The sequence below is a fragment of the Amblyomma mixtum genome, chromosome 1 (assembly GCF_055824585.1).
Source record: "Amblyomma mixtum isolate Tamu chromosome 1, ASM5582458v1, whole genome shotgun sequence".
In the NCBI taxonomy this organism is placed as follows: domain Eukaryota; kingdom Metazoa; phylum Arthropoda; class Arachnida; order Ixodida; family Ixodidae; genus Amblyomma; species Amblyomma mixtum.
In genome coordinates, this window is record NC_143012.1 from 12766332 (window position 1) to 12787939 (window position 21608).

Below are 21608 nucleotides of genomic sequence, written 5' to 3' on the forward strand. Positions count from 1 at the left end.
AACCTCGGACAATACCGCTGCAGTGTCAACACAGATGTTTGCCCAGGGAGGGCAGGACAGGAAGGTTTGTGAGAGCGCCCCCTACGATGCAGTGTATGCGCGACACATTCTCTTATACTTTCCCGATCAGGAGGTATGGACAAGAAGAGTAAGGGGAGTCATACTTATTCGACCGGACCGGAGTAGGCCTAGGTGGGATTTCAGAATTAGTATCCCCGCCGGTGTGATGAGGCAGGACACCTCAGATGGATGTTAACGAAATTTCCTGTCGTGTTTCGCAGTAACAAGAAAGCGAGCACGAATGTTTTTAGTTTCGCAGTTGTGGAGACATGATCTTTCAGTGTTGAAGAGTAGAAAGAAACGAAAATATATCATTGCGAAAACATTACTAGTCCCATTACGAGAAAAACCGGTGGCGTGTGTGCGTGTGTACTCGCTGATAGTAGTATGTTTATTTGGCCATATATGGTAGAGGAAATCGCAGGGATGGCAAGAAAAACTGTGACGTCATCAAGCGGCCGTATGACGCAAACAACCGGCAAAGCACCGCTACTTCAGACAGTGTTATACATGTAGTTTATCTGCATGTACTCGGCATTGACTGGCCTCCATATTGCCCAGTTTTCCCTACGCTCATACCATTATTGTGACGCAATCGTTTGTCGCACAGCGATTCGGGTGATACCCTACTACTTCTCGTTTCATGTAGCTTACATGCGCTAGTCAGGTTGGAGGCTAACTTGTGACAAGGATTCGAACCGACGGCATACGCACCTTCAATTGCATGCCTTCTCAGACTTCAATTTCAACATTGTCACGCCGCGCCACCGGAAACAGCCCAGACGATGGAGCGCACTCCTTCCGGTGCGTTATTTCGTCGCTAGATGTCACACTTTTGGCAGCGTTTGACTCGTGTTAAGTCGGGAACTAAAAACGATAGGAGAAAACTAATGACTTATTCAGATAGAGGAGCAAGAAACGAACCTAAAAGCCACGTTTGATGACTGCAGAATAATTAGTTAATTAATTATAGACAAAAATGTCAAAATTGCGTCGAAATAACGCAGACGTCGATATAGCCACGGGAACAGTGTGACGTCACATGCACCGGAAGTCGTCACGGCATTGTGAAAATTATCAACGAATGGTAGGAAAAACGCGGGATTTGTGTCAAATTAGATGGAAAATTGTGTAATTAAGCGTAATTAACACTTAAGATCCCCGAAAGATGCATAATTTGGGTATCGATATAGCCACGGGAACGGTGTGGCGGCACATCCACCGGAAGTCGTCACGGCGTAGTGTCGTCGGCTTTCGCTTCTCAACACTTTAGTTGCTAAAGTGTCCTCACAATTTTTTTTTTTCGTTTGAGGACGCTTTAAGGCTTCAAACTTGGTGGTGCAATCATCCAGCCGCTGCGTACGATCCAGTTTATTTTTTAGTGCACACAGGAAATTTGAGCACGAGCTCAATCAGCGGTCTTAATTTCTTCTTCATAGAAGGTAATCGAAAGGGTACCAACACACGAAGAATCATTCTGTGTCCAATAAGAGTCTAAATGAGAGGTATATAGAAAGGCGTTTCATTACTGCGGCATAGGGCGGATGTGTCAAAACCTAAGTTTGTGCGCTCAGTTTTTTCTTTACTTCTAGGAGGAATAGTTGTTCTCTTTGTGAGCGTTTGTGAGGTATGAAGAAAAAAAATGCTTTTTTTTCTTAAATATTTCTATCCAGCGTTCATTATGAGACGTTGATGGAAGACGTGCGGAAGCGTTGCTCGGTTCATTAGGGTTCGTTGATGACTTCGCCATAGCACCAAAGAATACTAGCCTACGTCTTTTCTGTAATCGGTCCCTCACATAAAGGAATTATGTTCACCTCTGAGTGGTGTTATGGATCGTCATATTTCTCTCTCCTTTTTTATCACGAGGTTTTTTGTTTCTGTCACGTGTGTTGACGCTATTAGCAAGAAAGAAAAAGAAGCATGTGTACGTCTGACCATCATACTGAAAAACTTGGGCGCTCTCTCAAGCATTCTGGTTTGGTTTGGTTTATGGGGTTTAACGTCCCTAAGCGACTAAGGCTATGAGAGACGCCGTAGTGGAGGGCTCCGGAAATTTCGACCACCTGGGGTTCTTTAACGTGCACTGACACCGCACAGTACACGGGCCTCTAGAATTTCTCCTACAAAGAAATTCGACCGCCGCGGCCGGGATCGAACCCGCGTTTTTCGGGCCAGCAGCCGAGCACCATAACCACTGAGCCACCGCGGCGGCCTCAAGCATTCTTCTTCTAACGATAAATGTTCTATGTAGTGGGATGTACTCCAAAGGCGACTATTACTCCAAGAGTTACAAAACGATGAAACTGAGAACTATAAAACCATTTCTACTTTACCAGCCATTAGCCAAGTTACCAAGCCCTTGCTGGTAGCTAATATAAATGATAGGAGCCAAGAGTCACTTTAACGAAGGGAATCATAAAAGAATGTTTGTCTTTAATGATGATGCGTGCCAAAGTAAAAAATTATTTGTGTAACTTTGTGTAATTTTTTAGGCAGAAGATAAATCAAGTTTGGTTTGGTTTCTGGGGTTTAACGTCCCAAAGCGACTAAGGCTATGAGAGACGCCGTAGTGGAGGGCTCCGGAAATTTCGACCACCTGGGGTTCTTTAACGTGCACTGACATCGCACAGTACACGGGCCTCTAGAATTTCTCCTCCAAAGAAATTCGACCGCCGCGGCCGGGATCGAACCCGCGTTTTTCGGGCCAGCAGCCGAGCACCATAACCACTGAGCCACCGCGGCGGCCTCAAGCATTCTTCTTCTAACGATAAATGTTCTATGTAGTGGGATGTACTCCAAAGGCGACTATTACTCCAAGAGTTACAAAACGATGAAACTGAGAACTATAAAACCATTTCTACTTTACCAGCCATTAGCCAAGTTACCAAGCCCTTGCTGGTAGCTAATATAAATGATAGGAGCCAAGAGTCACTTTAACGAAGGGAATCATAAAAGAATGTTTGTCTTTAATGATGATGCGTGCCAAAGTAAAAAATTATTTGTGTAACTTTGTGTAATTTTTTAGGCAGAAGATAAATCAAGTTTGGTTTGGTTTCTGGGGTTTAACGTCCCAAAGCGACTAAGGCTATGAGAGACGCCGTAGTGGAGGGCTCCGGAAATTTCGACCACCTGGGGTTCTTTAACGTGCACTGACATCGCACAGTACACGGGCCTCTAGAATTTCTCCTACAAAGAAATTCGACCGCCGCGGCCGGGATCGAACCCGCGTTTTTCGGGCCAGCAGCCGAGCACCATAACCACTGAGCCACCGCGGCGGCCTCAAGCATTCTTCTTCTAACGATAAATGTTCTATGTAGTGGGATGTACTCCAAAGGCGACTATTACTCCAAGAGTTACAAAACGATGAAACTGAGAACTATAAAACCATTTCTACTTTACCAGCCATTAGCCAAGTTACCAAGCCCTTGCTGGTAGCTAATATAAATGATAGGAGCCAAGAGTCACTTTAACGAAGGGAATCATAAAAGAATGTTTGTCTTTAATGATGATGCGTGCCAAAGTAAAAAATTATTTGTGTAACTTTGTGTAATTTTTTAGGCAGAAGATAAATCAAGTTTGGTTTTGTTTATGGGGTTTAACGTCCCAAAGCGACTAAGGCTATGAGAGACGCCGTAGTGGAGGGCTCCGGAAATTTCGACCACCTGGGGTTCTTTAACGTGCACTGACATCGCACAGTACACGGACCTCTACGAGAAGATAAATCAGTAGAAACCGGAGGAAAGGCAGCCCCATGCCACTGGTGGCATCCGAATCTACCAGCTTCCTGTAATTGCCTTTTCATCTAATAGCTGTTATTATAAAAATGATCATGACGATGATGATGATGATGATGATCATCATCAATATCATCCCATACAGGCGCCAAAAATCATGTGCGGCTGAATTGTTGCTAAGCACGAAATCAAACCAAACCGGGCTCTACCATACCCCGCACATTCCTTCCCAGTAAAGCAATCTTAGAAGTTTTCATTCACAATTCCTTCAGCCGTCACCAATTTAATCACCAGGCGACCAAAGCATCGAAAATGAATATGAGGTGTTTAGTTGAAGGCGAAACGCAAAAGGCGCCCGTGTGCTATGCGTTGTCGGTGCACGTTAAAGATCCCCATGCGGCCGAAATAATTCCGGAGACCTCCACTGCGGTGCCCCTTTCTTCCTTTCTTCTTTCGCTCCCAACTTTATCCCTTCCCTTACGGCGTGGTTCGGGTGTCCACCGAGATATGTGGATAGTAACTGCGTCATTTCCTTTCCCCAAAGCCAATTTTCATTTTCATTTCTATTCTACAGGCCCGATGTCACTGCGCGTTAAAGAGCCCCAGGTGGTCGAAATTTCCGGAGCCCTTCACTACGGCGTACCTCATAGCCCGAGTCACTTGGGACGTTAAACCCCTATAACCCTCATAACCACAGCTCTGAAACGTACACTGCTATCCTACCGATAGTCCCACGTTCATGCTGCTCAGACTGCTTCCGTGCCTTTACTTTCTTCACCACCTTTTCTTCCTCTTCTTCCCCTTCCTGTTCCGTTCCACAGCTAGCGCATCTTACACAGGGCACGGCGCATATACCGTGCACCGGATAACTCCTGGCGCGCAAGTGCGCAAGCGAGTCAAAGTGTGCGGAAGTGCTGGCTGAGGATGGAAGCGAAGAAAGGGAGAGGGACGGGTGAGAAAGCAGCGCGCGTGTTCTGTACTCGCAAAGCAAGCCGCCCCTCGTGCGGTGCGTTCAATGTAAGCACAAGCCTTCGCGAATCCCGATCGAAACGACGCTCGACGTAGATGGTCGCGCGCCGCGAATGCCGCGCAAGGCAAAAAGACGCAGCGATAGAAGAGCGGAGCGTCAGGAGACGAGGCCCGGCTCAGGCGCTCGAGAGGTGTGGGTAGGCGGTGGCTCGTCGACGGGCTTGCGTTTCACGCTGTCCTGCGACGATCGTCGCGTGCGGATCATCGGTGTTTACCTATTTATGCAGGCGCGAGCGACGAGGCTGCCTGCTTGCGTTCGCGGCGGCGATGTGGCGGTGGCATAGCGGTCGGTTGCGGTGGCGGTTTTGCTTCGGCCGCTGGCCGCGCTTCATCAGTTATGGAAATCAAAACGCGCGCCTGGGCCAGTTATAACTCGGGCTCTGACTGGACCCCCCCTTCCTCCAGAGCGTTTGTTTTTCCTTACCCCTCATGCGCTGTTTTTGTTTGCTTTTTTTTTGCTTCCTCCGAGGACACGATGCAAAAGCAGCAGCAGCATCGGGGAGGGATGCGCTGTCTCGGTCGGACTGAAAGGCTCCATGCTCCATGCGAGCCGCGAGCGCCATCTTGGAGCAGCACGAAGAGATAAATAAAATCATAAAAATGAAAAAACAAGATAGAAGCGCGTTATGGTGAGGACAGTTCCTCTGGTTTGTTTTGCGTTGTGTGTATACTAGAACAACGCGGCGCTGGTGGGTAAGGCTTGACTAAACTCGGCCAATGGACATAGTGCACGAGCACAAAAACTGCTTCGTGTTCTGACGGTTTTTTTTCCAGTGTCTCTTATACCAAGTGTCCACTTGCGGTTGGTTATGTACAAGTGTGCGGAGAAGCGCCAGATTGGTAGGCTGTTTTTCTTTTGTTTGCTTGTTTGAGTACTAAAATATTAAACCCGCCAACTTTACCGAGTACAAAAGCATGCCGGCAAAGTTGGCAGATATCTAGAATGAAAAGCAATGTGAGAAAATATCCGAAACTAAAAAAAAAAATAGACAGCAGGGTGCCACGCGCGGAAATAAAGAATAAGAATAACAAGATGTAAAGGTTAGGTTGAACAGGAAAACTAACTAAAAAAGAAGGGAAGAAAAAGGCAAAACGTGCAGCTACCAAAACTTCATGTGCTTCTGACAACAGCAAGTGAGTTACAACAGATTAAAATGAGGAATGATCAGTTATTTCGCTAGATCCGGTGAACGTTGTCAAAACTTTTCGACGTACGGAGGATGTACAAATAGCAAAAATGTTTTGCGTGGCGTGATGGAATACCAACTTTATGGCGATGGTCAGTGGGAGCTGAAACGTAACACGGTGGCGTTAAATATCTGTCCTTAGGGATTTGATGTGATGATATATTTTATGACACAAGCAACGGTGGAATATTTGTTCAGGCTGCGAATATTTCCACGATGGAATATTTCTCCATTAGTGGTAATGACAAGTGTGCTTTAATTGTATTATTGCTTTGAATACTTTACTAAAATTGCGGCATTGTTTGGTATCGCTTCCAAATGCCTGTACAGAGGACTCTCCTTCTTTTCCTTAATTCAAACTTCTGGTTTATTTGAACTGACGCTCTGGGCCCATAAACATCAAGTGTATTAAAGAGGCGTGCCATAATTGGGAACCCGCATAATTTCAAAACATTTTCCGTCCTCTTCTAGTTCCATATTTCGAGATTCTACTGCATTTCATTGGGGAAGTTAGCAGCAGTACGTTTTGTTATAATGTTAGTATGTTCTTTACTTTTGCCTTTTTGTGCCCTTGCTTTGTCTTTTCACCATTCTCTAATACAAAAAAAAAAAAACGTGGTCGGTAAGCTATGACACGACGTGGTTAATTCAGCGAAATGCTGTAATGTAATGCAAGCTTAGTATCTTCTTTGGTTGTGGGGCTTTTGCGTTAGGCGAGCATTGTTTTTACTGATAGTATATGCAACCGGTTTTTCACGTTATTTTTCTTCTTTATTTTCTTCTGTTTCTTCAGTTTTTTTATTCAGTTACGTCACGAGGCGCCTGATTACACTCACGGTTTTCCCGGGTGATGTCCCTGAAACAACTTCTCGCTGTGGATGTGGGATTACATGATCTCTAAACAATAACTTATCATATGGTCTCTGTAGACGTAACCAGTGTATTTTTCGCAGCGCTCCGTAAAACTGCCTTGCCGATGACCAGACCGGGAGACGCGCTGTTTCCCAACCACATCCCCCGTAAGAACAAACAGCGTGGCGTGGAATCGCTGTTGTGTAATATAATGCGACGCGCTATGAATACCAGAGCAGACAGCTTACATGCAACGTGTTTTACGTAAACGGCGACTGCTTCCCCGCTGTGTTCGATTGCTGGATCGTGCATGCGCGTTCAGAAATATCCGTTGAGCCAATAAGAAGCTACTCGGAGGAGGCCAGTAAAGAGGATGCTGCGCAGAAGCGGCACATATGAAGCAAGGACTCTAACGATCGATGCTTTGTCAAGTGCGAAGATTAGTAGCCCCAAGAAATGTTCAGTCTCAGCCTTGTGTAATCCAGTTTTTTTTCTTGCTTCAATTCTTCAGATGATATTGACATCTCCGAACATCTAAATTTCTTTCTAGAAGTAAATACGAGATTTTTTATTGTAGCAATTTTCCAGGTAAATATTATGTGCAGTTAACAATTCAGCGTTCAGTTTGCGATTGATTGATTGAAATTGCATGTTTTTAATGCTCCAGTGTTAATTAAAGAGCCGCAAACAGCTAAAAGGCGCACACTTATAAAAGCCTTGCAATGATACACAAACCTGTGCAAACCTGAACGAACCTTTACACGCGTGCACAGTCCCCTACAAACCTATAAAAGGCTTTACAAAACGGTTCGAGCATACCAAACTTACACAAAACTGAACTAACCCGTATACTTATGAAAGCCTTAGCAAGGCTACACAAACCTGTTCAAACATATAAAACCACATGCAATCGTCTACAAACCTATAAAAAACCTACAAACTTGTACAAACTTAAGCAAATTTATACAAACCTAATCTAACGTGTACACGTAGAAACGCTCAGCTTCCGATGAGAAGATAAACATTTTCTCCGGTGCCAGAAAAGGTTCTCGCGGGATGAACTTAAACTCATTTTAGTCGCCGAATAGCGCCCTCTCTTCACCATTTCACCGGGCTTATTCGTTTTCTTTCGTGCTTTTTTTCCCTTTCTTCTCTCCTTTTGCAGTTTGCCAACGTGTCCGTGTTATGAGAAGAGCGCTGCTTCCAACTTGCTCCGTCCTGGTGAGCAGTAAAGAGCGGAAAAACTCACACAAATGTGCCTAGAAGAGGAGCGACAGAAAGTGAAAAGGAATAGAAAATACGAGAAAAAGAGGAGACGAGAGGTGAGCTTCAAACAAGCATAAGTGCGCGCATATTATCTCGGCACGCTGCTATCCCTTTCCTCTGCGGGAGAGCTCGCCCAGGAACTCGCGTGATGTATGATGGGGTCCCCACTCAGCTCCGCGATGTGAAAGTGCGTGATATGCGTTGAGGCACCTCGCCGTATCTTTTCTTTGCTTCCCTTTTTTCCATCCTCTTTTTCTCTCTCTCTCACTCACTCTCCATTCTGGGCCTGCTTCGTCGTCGGGGGCAGCCTATTAAAATATACCATGACGGGAAAAAAAAGGCGATATATATATTTGGTGTGAAAAAAAAAAGGAAAACTAAGAGGATGCGGCCATCCAACAGCGCTTCTTCAGGCGAAGCCCGTCTTTGGCCCTTCATATGCAAGGTGCTCGTAGATGTGATCTATATACTCCGCCCTTCGGGAGAGCGAAACGATATCCTTAACGCTTCAATCTTCGCAGCTCGTTTGAAATTTGACACCGCAGTGCCTGGGTTCCGCTCTTCGGACGATCAGGGTATCTTTTTTTTTTCTTCTTGTTTTTGTTTCCTGCGTGTCCGTGATCAATCGCCTGTTGCTCCCTACTTCAACACAGGTAGAGCTGGATTAGCTGTGAAATGTGCATTTTCTTGCGTGATGTGAAACTTGGGTGTCAGTGCAGATACTCAAGCAATTTTTTTTATTGTACGAGATTCTAAAAAGACTACCTGTTGCGCAGGCCAGCTACTACTGGAGCCAGAAGAAATCTATCCATATATTAACCGGTTTTATCTCAGGAGCGCTCTGTTTCTCTATTTCGTTTAGTGAGTGACGTTATCCTTTCCTTAACCCATTATAATGGCGTCGCTGTTATCTGGCTTTGAGATGTTGCTGTGGTAAAATGTGGAACGAGAAGACATTACTCTTGGGAGCGTTATCTTAATTATGCAGCTCAAAAATATTTGGAAGTTATCTGAATAGTAAGGGCGGCACAGCTATTGATGTTCTTGTTGAATCCCCCATAATTTAACCTTCTATCCTGACCACATAAATTCAGTGTACATCACTGATGAAATTTCCTTCAAGTTTAAACTCATAGCGCTTGGTTTTCTACTTGAAAGCATCAAAGGATATATATCACTTAAGCCGTAGATGAACGAGTTGGGTTTGTGTCTCCCAACACAAGCGAGCAAGTAGTTCACGTGAAGAAAAAAAAATGCCTAACACCCTTCACTCATCAGGTACCCAAAGCAAACTGAAACGAATGAAGGCTGGTTGTATATCCGAGATCACAGGAGAAAAAGACAATGTCCCAATAGCTTCCGTGGTGCACTTCACAGCACAAAAATTACAGAAAAGGAATTATCGAGCCTAAGAATATTAAAGCTGAGGGTACTATCCAGAAGCTCAGTTCCAAAATCCGGAATAACGATAAATACGTTCGTGCCAGTTTTAGCCGACCAGTGTCCATCTCTAGCACGCCATCTGAATAAAAGAAACAGAATGGGGTACTTAAGCGGTTACCCTACTAATTCAATCTTAACAGTGGGAAAAATTCTCACCTCACACTCGAAATACAATAGCACTCCCAGAATAAGCTAAGTATGCGCGGTTTGCTCGACCTTTATTCCGGAACACGCAGCGTGCACAGCCACGAATTCAGGGAGGTTAGGAAAAGCACATCCCCACGCTGTCCTCTGGACGTGACAACTCGTGCGAGGTCTGTTACGACGAGACGGGGGACAGCCCAACGACCGGCTGATCTCGACGTGGAAAGCCGAAAGAAGGGGCTACGACCCGCTGGTTGTTCCGGCGAGCGAGAGAACAAACATGCATTTGGATGGGGGCGAAGAAAGAAAGGGGAGAGACAGGGGTTACCCACCCTAGCCTGCATCACAGCCATCTCCCTTTCCTTTCCCTGAGCACGCCAAGGAGCCCCCCTACTTTTGCGGTCGTGTCGCGGTATTAACACTCGATTTAACGCGAACCACCTCACCCTTTCCCCTTTGCTCCTCTTCCTATCCCCCTTCTGTGGTCACTGATCCTTAACCGCTGTCGCGTCGCTGGATCTCCTGTGGAAAGAGAGGGTGTAATGGGGAAAGATAGGGAAGAGGAGACCTCTGCGACTGCCCTTTTAGTGCGGCGCCGTCCCGACCGCACTCGTCCTTCTGCTCGTATATTTGCTTATAGCAGGCCACCGGCTTTGAACTCTGGCAACGACAGGCAGCAACAGCAGCCGTGGCATTGTGTGTGGAGCGTGCTTCCCCAAAACGGGAGGGACGCTAAGGCTGCATGGAGGAGGCACTCAGTTTATATAATTCCCTGGAGTGCTTGGCTCAGCATCATGTACAGAAGCATTGGTGGCTGAGGCTTAAAGCTTTGGCAAGAATCACGCCCGTGATGTTTTCGATGCGAGTTGAATTAATGACAGAGGAGTTCTAAGACACAGCAGAGAAAGCACCACTTCAGAATACACGTGCTTTAATGCTTCCTTCTTGTTTTTTTTTTTTCGCCGAGTTTCGAGTCGGCCCCAAACAATGAAATTTTGTTAACTTAATCTACCGCTTGTTTATTTTCACGCACGCACCCGACATGCTTCTCTTAAGGGGTGAAAACGATTCAAGTCTTAGGACATGGTGTCAATGCTGGCACAAAACGCTTCGTGCTAAATGTAAGCCCTGAAATTACAGACGACCGCTACCAGTGGTAAATGGACAAAACGGAACTGGAGAAAATAAATGGTTGCGATATACGGCCCCTGTCGTCTTTTTCCTGTGACTAAAGGGGACCAAGATTTCAGACACTGAGATTCCAGACCAGTAATTTGGTTCCGATGGAAAGGCTCGTAAGTTCGCTAGCCCTATGCGCATGCGCAGAAGACTCACGTACTTACTCAAGCATATGAGTCAGCTTCATGTTCACACATGGGTCCCGGCACGAGCGCCGCATCACTGTCGCTGAATTAATTCTCTTCCACTATTTATGAAGTAATTATTCCGCGTGATAAGACGCGGAAATGTAGAAATTTCGTGTTGAATATGTTGCGTCACCACACTACCGCGCTCCTCATTACTCGCTCGACCCCCACCAAGGTCAAGACAGACCGTTTAAAAGAATGCACAGTAGCGTGACACTACCGCTCTCCTCATTACCCACTGTACCCCACCAATGTCAAGACAGATCGCATTACAGTATAAAAGAACGCACAGTAGCGTGGCGGATGTGTGATGATAACGGATAAGAATCGGCCTGAATAAATCATTGTATTACACCTCTGCATTTACAAGCACGACGCACTCAAAGCAGCGGATGCAAAGCGACAGGTCCACCACAATGGTGGACCGCCTCTATATCCCGTACATACCCCCTGCGGCCTCTGAAGGCAGGGCAGCGGGAGCAAGCAGCCAGCCAGCAGCATTGTTCGGCCCGGCGGCGTGCTGGCGGCTGCTGTTGTACTTCTTCCCTATGCACCTCTCCCTTACTCCCCACGCTCACGCCGGTGCCTTTCTCTTCCCTACGCATCTCTGGGGTACTTCCCTCTTTCTCCTCCCTTCCATCCGTTTTTCCGCCAATCTATTCGCTTCGGGCTTAATTGAGTGAACCGGCCGCCACTATGCCCCGGGCTCCACCCTCCCCTCTCTGGTCTCCGCTGGGCCATCCTGACGACGACATATATATTCTAGAGCTGCGCATCTTCCTCCCCCTTCTTTCCCTGTGTCCCTTCCTTCCCTAGTTCTTTCGTCCACCGCACTGGCGTCGCCTTCCCAGCTCACGATCAAGCTGCTGGCGTCACCGTCGTCTGTTGGTGAGGCTTGGCGAGGAAAAGGGAAAAAAAGGAAAAAAGAGGCGTTGGCGCCGCGTATCTGGCGCTGCTTCTGAGTCTCTCCCTTTCTTTTTGTTTTCTTGCTTTCTATTTAACAGCGGTAGCAGTGAGGGAGACTTTCTCCCGGCCAACGGCGTTGTTGGCGCCTTCCTCTCCGTCAACTTAGGACGGCGTAACCAAAGCATCCGTATTCTGCTGGTGCACAAAAATGTTGCGCAGGTTGGCCTTAGCGGTAAGAGACATGAGGGCCTTGAAATCAGCCCTCTCGAGGATGTAATGTTCATGGTAATGCGGTCCATGTAGTCCTGAGTGGCACTACCCTGATAGGACTGATAGAAGGGCGCTGCGCTCATCCAAATAAACAGGTCTTCGTCACTAGTAACCACGGATCTAACTTTCTATAGTACGCTGGCACTTGAGACCTTTGCACAGTCACACGTCTTCACCAGGTGGCGGATGCCCTCTCCAGCTGCCGGCGTTGAACTCCATGTGCTGTTTCCCGCATGAGCTGGGTCCTGCGTCTTTTTGAGAGTCCGTACGTTCCTTAAGGCGCGACCCCGAATGAGGACCCTTGTGTTTTGTTTAAGATGCGATCACCCTCCGTTTTCAGTCACAGCCTTATTCGTGCTGCGTAATTTTGGCTGCGACGCCGTTTGTGTTCCTGGACACTGCTTCTTGCGTCCTCTCTGAGCGCTTTTTACGCTCCGAGAGAGCATTGGCTCTTAACTTACTGCTATGATAAGTCTTCCGTTCATACTGCGGACAAGTGTCACGGCGTCAAACGCTGTTGATTCCTGCTGTGCCTTAGGTTATGAATAAATGGTCAGGGCACATTGGAATTGATGTAGTGGAAAACATAAATTGAGTAGGGGCATTTTTACGACACCGCGCACTCGGCAGCAGCACTATTCAGGCACGATACGCTAGGCTATTAGTCAAATTTGTAAAGAAGTGGTCTCATAAATGTATAGATTTATTCTGACCACTTCTAGCTGTCAAGACTGGCAACGGTTAGACGCCAGAGTTTTCGATTATGACCAACAGCACTGCCATAGGAGCCGGAGAAGGAGTTTTGTAAAGTGCATGTGACGTTTATTGACGACGCGTTCAGATATGTTGTCCAACTGTTTGTAACGTCAAGCGCACGTTGCTGTGTTCGAAAGGAAACTTTTCCTTTTGTTCGCTTAGCTATGTTCTTTATAATTTCATGATGGCGGGGCTACCATAGCTGGGATGAAATAAACCGCGTCAGTCAGTTCGATTTAACCGCCGTCTCTCTCTGCGATGCACCTGTTACAACTAGGTCTCCATCAGCGACAGAATGTCCAACAGCGTGGCGCGCAATGTGTCAGGTCGCGGAGACAGCCCTCGAGGTGGAAGCACTCGGCACGAGCGCGTCTAATCAAAGAGGTTAATTTCCCCGCCGACAGTTGGCGAGAGAGCGCGCGGCTTCATAAATGCCGCAGGTGCACCCCCCCCCCTCCCTCCTCCGCTTCACCTTTCCTTCGTTTATTCGTGTCGTCCAGTGGTAAGCGCGTGTCTGACGGACGGGAGAGGGTGTGTGTGTGTGTGTGTGTGGGGGGGGGGGGGGGGGGGGGGGGGGGGAGCAGAGAACAACGCCACTGTATGCCTGCCGCAAACTTCGGCGTCCTTCGTTGCTGCAACAAGCCCTACCTACTCCCCCCCCCCCCCCCCCCCCCTCCTCCTTCCTCCATCCCCGCTTTCCAACCCCACTCCCTGGTGATTCCTGGTGCACGCGCTGGTTTTGTATGTCTTTACTTTCTTGATTTCTGTTGTTTGCCCCAGCCTGTTTTGCCGGTCAGCCTCATATTGAGTCGCGTTCAAAGCCCGCCGTCCCTGGCACTACGTAACCGCATATTAGTGTGACAGAGAAAAAAGGCTCGGCTGGCGTCCTACCCCGTCACCCTTCCTTCCAGTGCGTGGCGCCCTCTCGTCGTTATTACTCATTTTGTGGCTGGCTTCGACCGGCTTTGGCTCGCTGTGGCTCGCTTCACTTCACTGTCTACTTCCCTCTCTCTTTCCTTGGCTTGCGTGCGACCTCTTCTATCTACTACTCTATTTTTTTTTTTAATTCTCTTCTTCCAGGGAGACTTTTTCACGTCAGGCGCTTACACGGCGTTTCGTTTGAACGTCTCTGTTTATGTTCTCGTATATAAATATTTTTTGCCGAGGAATAGAACGAAGGAAGGAAGGGGAGAGGCATTGAAAGAAGCGGAGGGGTGGCTTTCCCTGTCTCGCGCTGTTCCGCTGCCGCCTGACGTTTATGGACAGTCGTAAATATGACCGGCCAGCGACGTGGTGGCCGACAGCCATGGAAGCCGGGCACAGACTTCCCTCTCCCCCCTCCCCTTTAGCGTACTAGCGAGCGCTCCACCAGCGCCAGTGCGCTATGAGCCTCCAGCGTTGCGCTTCCGATGGTTTCTTGGCAGAGTTCGCCCTTCTCATACCAGGGGGTTCTCAAAACCGGTCGAACTTACTCCTCCAGTTGGCGCGGCCCGAAGATTGCTTCGCCACTTGTTAGACAAGCCTTGCAGTGTAGCCAATCCCACGTTGAACGAAGTGGTCTTTGGTGTTCCGGGTGCGCGTGAGACGTATGTCATTTCCGTTTGGGCAGCCATTCTATTGAGGGAACACGGATTCGGTCAAATGGAGTTACGCTGACGCGTCTCATGCGTCGTTTACACTCTGCCTCACGAAGACCACGCAGTCTAGCGTGAACTAGAACTTGACAAAGTACGGACACCAAATATCGCTAGACTCTTCTTTATTTGCAATGATGCTAGAGACATTAATATACATGAATCGCTTCTTAGAGTGAGCGTACACCTGATAAATGATCGATAATGCTTTTATCTGATTTTTTTTTTTGTTTTGGTTTGAACAGTCGAAGAGTGGCTGCGCCGTTTGCGCCAAGTGAGGCATGCAAGAACTGTGATAATTTTTCGTCTTATTAATTTGTTGTTATTCCGGCGCTAAGACCATGCTGGCGCAAGAGTTGTGGCGAATGAAAAGGAATAAGCGGTAATCATATTGCACACTTTTTTGACTTCACGTAATCCGAACTAAAACCATTGACGTCACAGTAACCGTTTCGACAACTGAAACTGAAACCGAAACAACATGAAAGAAAGAACAATAATTTTAAAATATTTACTGTGTATAAACGATTTGCGCACGGTGATCCATCTGTACTGATGTCTTAAGCACCATTGCAAGGAAGAAAACATGCAGCCAAAGTTTCTATACTTACACTCTTTCATTAATCTTCTTCATACTTATGGAAGGCTTAGATTGGATGATAACCCTTGGTTAGCCCATTAATTATTGTAAAAATTCAGATCGCAATTTGCCGATCTAAAGTGCGCGAGGCGAAAGCCTTTCTGCGCCCATTTGGCTGCTTCTGTTGCTAATTGAATGCTGTTTACTAGTGAAAGGAGACGTCTGACTCGGTCGGCTGAAATGTCAGCGCCACACGACGATGGCGCCACAAAGGCGCCGAGTGCATGCGCAGTAAGCAGCGACGCGAGCGCCACCAGCCATGCGGTGATCCAGTTACCAATTAAGGACTAATTACTGACCACCAGTAATGGGTAATTACCGATTACTAATTAATTACTAATTACTGATTAATGCCTGATAACTGATCGATAAATGATTACTAACTACTAGTACTAATTAACACCTAATTACTAATTAACGACTGCTAATTGACGGTTATAATTCAGTGATTTCTGGTTACGGAGTATTACATCACTGATGGCGTCATCAGGATGATTAACAGCATAATGTGGCTGATGGACGGACGAACGGACGGACGGAATCATGAGCCAATAAAGGCTTTCGCCGTAAATATGACTGTCGAGGAACTGGCACCGCTCGCATAGCGGGCGAAATGCCTCAAGGACTCAACCTCTGCCTGAGCGTCCTGCAGCTGGATGAACTGGAGAGCAGAAGAAGGTTCTGCTGCGCTCTACAGTCCGTTATAAAGTTAAAGAAAACCCCTAGCGCGTAAGCATCGGACGGCTACGTCCGAAGTATTGCAGCAAAAAAACATTTTTGGTGCTTTCAAGCTGTGTTTCTGAGGACGATTAAGTGTAGTAGGCTTTGCTTGCAAGAGTGATGACAAAAAAAAAGTAAAGAAAAATGTGTAGTACTCGGGCGCCAGCTCAGCATTCGCTTTTACGTTAGACTCGTCCAAAGAATATTCGTCCAACGAATAAGCGAAGTAATTACGAAACAGTTTCCGTTCTGCTTTTGAAAAGCAGCAATACCACTCTTGAAGTAGCAGTTGGCGGCGAAAGTTACGTCTTCCTTTTAGGTTTAGTATATTCACCGTGCGTCGACTAAGGAACGTTTGTAATGGCTCCCTTCTCCTTTACATATTCACTGAACTTGCGAACAGGTGTTCATTGAACCCAATCACAGGGTCCGCCACCTGTTCACTTAGGTCAGTCTTCACCACCCTTGCTATCATTTTCTTCATATGAGTTACGTCACTGTCCTCGCTTCATCATTGGATCTTTTTCTCAGGGGATCAAAAGCACCTGTCTTATCACCAAGTCTACGGCCTTACTTTGCGTATAGTGTCAACGCTCTATAAGCAGTTCTATAAGCAGTTCTCCTTGAATGCTTTCTTTTTATAAGCATATCAAAACCAGTTCCCCCCATCTTCCGCCACTATCGATTCAGTGCCTTATCATGGCACTATCTTGGCGCAGGGCAAGGTGCCACCGAAATTGAGCGGTTCTTAGCTTTAACAGCTTTCTCAGCCCATATGACATGATGCCTGCACTGAAGCGCTGAGGATGAGACCTGGGAGAATTCGATGCCCACAGCCCTACATTCCTGATGAAATGCCCAGGTGCCGGATGCTGAAACATGTCCGCCATTCTTGGGAAAAGTTTTTTTATATGGGAAAACTGTAGTGTACTGCAATAAAACTTGGGTTGGGCCTAGTTGGTACATGATGTAGTGAAGGTATAGGATGCGCAATCAAAGGACGAACCACGAAGAAAGACACAGAGACACACACAAGCGCATCACAAGTGTACTGATATAGAAATATTGAAGATAATGATCCATTCTTCCGAATCTTTGTTTTGTTGTGTTTTCATCGCTGTCATCGAGGAGTTAAGACTGCCATGGAAAACTAATGGCGAAAGCTTTTGACGATAGCAAGAACGTTAATAGCGAAATGAAACAAGCCTGTCAGCAGGAGATATGAGGATATATTGATTGTTATACTTATGTTAATATGTGAAAAAATTAGTTTCATGAACTGTTAACCCATTCAAAAATGCTTTTGTCCAGAATTGTCGGGTATGAGCCCGCAGAAACATTCGTGCTGTTCAGGTCTTCGTCACCAAACCTAATACGATTCCCCTTTGTGTCGTGCACTCAGCGTCTGACACCTGGTTCCTCTAATTTGACTTCTTTGCTTTCTACCCCCTTCTCGCGCACGGTTTGCCTAAACCACTGAATTCTGCGCCGGCCTGGAAGATCTCACGTGCGCACGTCGACAGGTGAGGCAGCGCTGCTTGCCTCGAACACACGATGGAAATTGAGCCCGGCCCGATGCGCAAATCGCGTTTTCCGCGGCTGCAGCTTAAACGGCCGCCGTTCAAAGCCGAAGCCGCGGCACGTACGCAAACACGCCGCAGCAGTGGTCAGTGGGCGAAGAGATTGGTCGGTTTTAACGCAAATTGCCGCCTCTCTCCCTGCGCTGGACTCGCTGGCCGGAGACGCTGCCGTTAATGAGGCGCCGTAGCGGATTAATTAGGCTGGGGGGAACCGAGGAACATCTTTCAGGGACCCCCTTCTTTCTCCTCCCCCACTTCACTCTCATCCCTTGCACTCCTAACCGTGTTCTGAAGCGACGCGACTGGAGCTTGTACACGAGCTGTGGACGCCACCAGCCGCCGTCGTAAAGCGATATTTTCAAAGACACCGCGGTGCTGACTTTCAGGCAGCGTGGAAATGGGAGTGATTTACCGCTGCCTCGTTCGCGAGAACTGGTTGTCGTCGTCGTCTTTCATAGTGTGTGCAACCCTGTTGGTTCGGCTCACGCCTCAGGCGCACTCGTGTGCAGTGTGGAAATTCAGTTCTGATTATTCGAACCAGCGTGTAATGCACACTACAAGAGCAAGAAGGAAGCAGCTCAGCGCTGCATTATCCTCTTCCTGCTCTTCTCTTTTGCGCGCAGTAGATGAAGTAATTTACTCCACGGAGCCTACCGCATTAACTTCAGGCGGAACTCCTTCGAAGTTTTCCAGCCTGTAGTCGGAGGGGAACGTGTGAACAGGAATGTGCTTCAAGCACGGTTGCGCTTATGATTCCTTGTCTTAGTACGTCTGCTGATTGAGTAGAATAGTTTTACTTTGGGTAATTTTTTGTCTTAATTCTGTTACCGGCTGATTCCAGATCGCTCTTTAGGCTTCCGCGTTTGACATTCCCCGTTAATATTGCTGACGTGTAGCGTTGTGCACTTTAATGTGCGTTGCCTGTTGTAGCTGTATTAGGTGTTGGACATTGTGCTGTTAGTTTGTGTAGTTTTTGTTCACGTCTGCTACTAAGAGTAGCTGACGGAACAACTGGGCACCGAATTTTCCTTTTGTCTTCACTCACGTACTGAGAATTCTGGTATACAGGCTACTGGTTATGCATGTCTAAAAGCAAATACACTGGCCTCTGGGGTCTATATTTAGGTGCGGAATATACGTCGTTTCCTTTCTGAATATCGCCTAATGTTACATGAAGTGCCGTACAAGATTCTATGTGAAAGCTGCGGATGATGCACCGGGTGAGGTCTTTGTTCCGGATGCAGGTGAACTAGTTAAAAAAATATTTTTTTCCAGCCAATATTCAGTCCGGTGGACTGCATACAGGGTGCTGGCAGTATACCGAAAATTACGGTTAGTAAAACAAAAGAGGTGAGAAAAGCGCTACGGTTAGTCACATTTCGCAACGGCCGGTTTCATAGTATGCAGCTAGAGAAAAGGTAGCTGAAAAAAAAAAGTCCGGTTTTCGAAGTGTAGAAATAATCTAACTGCTTGCTCTGAATTTAATTTGACCGTATCATCAAAAAGGGAAAAGGGGAGAGTCAGCGAAAAAGAAAGCGCTGCTAAAACGACGGCTAAAAAAAGGTCACTGGTAATCCGATCAGTTGCTATAGTTCTCGTAACTAAGCATTGCTTCCACGCTGGAATAATAATAGTGAGAGTTACAAGAAGCTCTACCTTCCTTCTCAGCTTCCTTCACTTTCTGGTTCGCCTTTAAATACATGCCTCGAGGTCGCAAGCCGCCAACTAAACAATCGAACACCCTGAAAAAAAAAACCCAACAAAATGTAGGAAACAAATGATGCCAAAAGGAATCATTAAGCTTTTCACTTCAAGCATGGAACCTTGTCCGGTTGCTCGGTGTCTGTGCCGTTTCGTTGCTGAGCAGGACTGGACTGGTTCGACTGCTGGCCGCTGCTGTCGAATTGCAACGGAGAAGAAAATACAAACCCGCCCGTGCACCGAGATTTCGATGAAAGCTGAAAAACGCCCAGTTGAGAAAATTTATCCAGAGACCTCGAGTACTGCGTGCATCGTTACTCAAAACTCATTCTGACACTTAAAAATGCTGTTCTGCCGGCAATGGCCGCAGCTATGGCGCAAAAAATAAGGGTTCAACTTTTTATATCCCTTTCTGGCTCTTTGAATCCCTTCCCTAACAGCGTTGTTCAGGTATTTATTTAGTGTGGGACTGTTACCGCCCCTTTCCTTTGCTGGCTTCAAGGTTAGCGGGTTCACTCCCGGCTGAGGCCATCGTATTCTCTGTGGACGCGAGAATACAAAAACGCCCATATGCTTTACGCTGTCAGCGCGCGTTAAAGAACCCCAAGTGGTCGAAACTCGGAGCCTTCCACTAGGCATCCCTCATAGCTAATGCTCGCTTTGGGACGTTAATATCCACATACCAATACAGCTTTGGGACGTTAATCTCCGCATACCAATACCAATAGAGCTTTATGACGTTAATCTCCACATACCAATAAAAATACAGCTTTGAGACGTTAATCTCCACATACCAATACCAATGAAGATTTGGGACGTTAATCTGCACATTCCAATACCAATACAGCTTTGGGACGTAATCTCCACATACTAATACCGATACAGCTTGGGGACGTTAATCTCCACATACCAATACCAATACAGCTTCAGGACGTCAATCTGCACATACCAAATACCTTTCCTTTGCTCATAACGTCCTCTTCTCCTTGTGCTCAACGTAAGAATCTGCGACCACGCATACACAGCGTTAAACGAGCAATCACCCTTTCAACTGGCCTCGTTTCCAGACCTTCCACTTTGCGCCACCACGCGTCCTATTGACGCCGACCGACTGCGCGCACCGCGAACGCATTACAACGCGTCGAGTGTTCTCATTGTCTCGACACAATTAAAGCGCCCGCCACCGCCGCCCACCGCGTGCGAGGCTTTCCTGTAGGTGGTCGTTGAATGCGTGGAGCCGCGCTACGCGCACAATGCGCCCGTATAGCATCATGCGAGGAGGCTGCTCGTGCAATACCTCTTCCTAACCTCTGCCTAAAGACTCCACTCCTAACTCGTTCGGGCGCCTGATGCGAATGGACGTTTGCTCCACTGGAAGAAGATGTAATGGTACGGTGAGACGATTTTTAAGTAGTGCTCGCGGTGAGATGTCCTGGTTTGAAGAGGCTCTGTGAAGTCAGTGGTTGTCGGCATGCTTTTTACCGACCGAAGTGCTGCGTGTCGAAGGTGTGGCGATCTAAAAAAGATTACAAGGACTATTGCGATTCCCTCGACTGCGATATGAGAGCGTCTAAGGCTATATGCAGGCTCAATGTTTTGCTTTGCTTGGTCCTCGGAGTGTCTGGCGAAGATATTAGTTCTGTAGTAGTATTATTCGATGACGACGGCGATGTGCAGTGCACAGCGCGCGGGTGGGTTGCATGTTAACACGGCGCGTGATCTGCTGCGGCGATATCCTTGTGCTGTCGTGCACTGGCCAGCGAAGCTGGTCTGTTCACGGTGCCACGTGTTCGAATCCTAGTCACGGCAGTGTTTGTGTATATTTATGTTTTGGTCACTAAAAAAATGCCATCATAAATGACACAGTACGTTATGCTCCTGCAACTAAATTTATTATTTATTAATTGATAATGCAACCTCATTTATAGCGTAAATTGAACAGTTCATGCGTTAAATGAATGGTCGCGAGTGAAGACGCTTAAAATCAACACTGCCCATACAAAATCTGTTTTATTTTTCCCTAAAAAAGAAGAAAATATTGATAACGAAAACAATATGCCTGCAGTCTACGCCTGTTAAAATTGTGGCAACTTTCAAGACGTTAGGTGTAATTTTCAACTAAACCTTTTCATAGAACACACATCTAGTTTTTCTTACGAATAAATTGGCGCAAGTAGTTGGATTAGTTTAATGAAATAACTGTATCTTGCCACGCATTATCATGCTACTAATCTGTAATTCTCGGTTTTCATTTCTACTGAGCTACTACAGCTTAAAAAGAATCTTCTGGCGGACTAATTGGTAAGAATCGTTCAT

General features: G+C 46.9%; 2 long non-coding RNA genes across 2 annotated transcripts in view; one reads left to right on the forward strand and one right to left on the reverse strand.

Moving 5' to 3' along the window:
• Positions 1-8158, forward strand: part of LOC149365492 (uncharacterized) — a 138212-nt gene extending 130054 nt beyond the window's left edge. Inside the window, exon 3 of the long non-coding RNA XR_016282873.1 lies at positions 8031-8158. This is a non-coding gene — a long non-coding RNA (uncharacterized LOC149365492). The remainder of the gene's footprint in view (positions 1-8030) is intronic.
• Positions 1-21608, reverse strand: part of LOC149365494 (uncharacterized) — a 122338-nt gene that overhangs the window by 16411 nt on the left and 84319 nt on the right. The gene's annotated exons all lie outside the window — the stretch shown is intronic.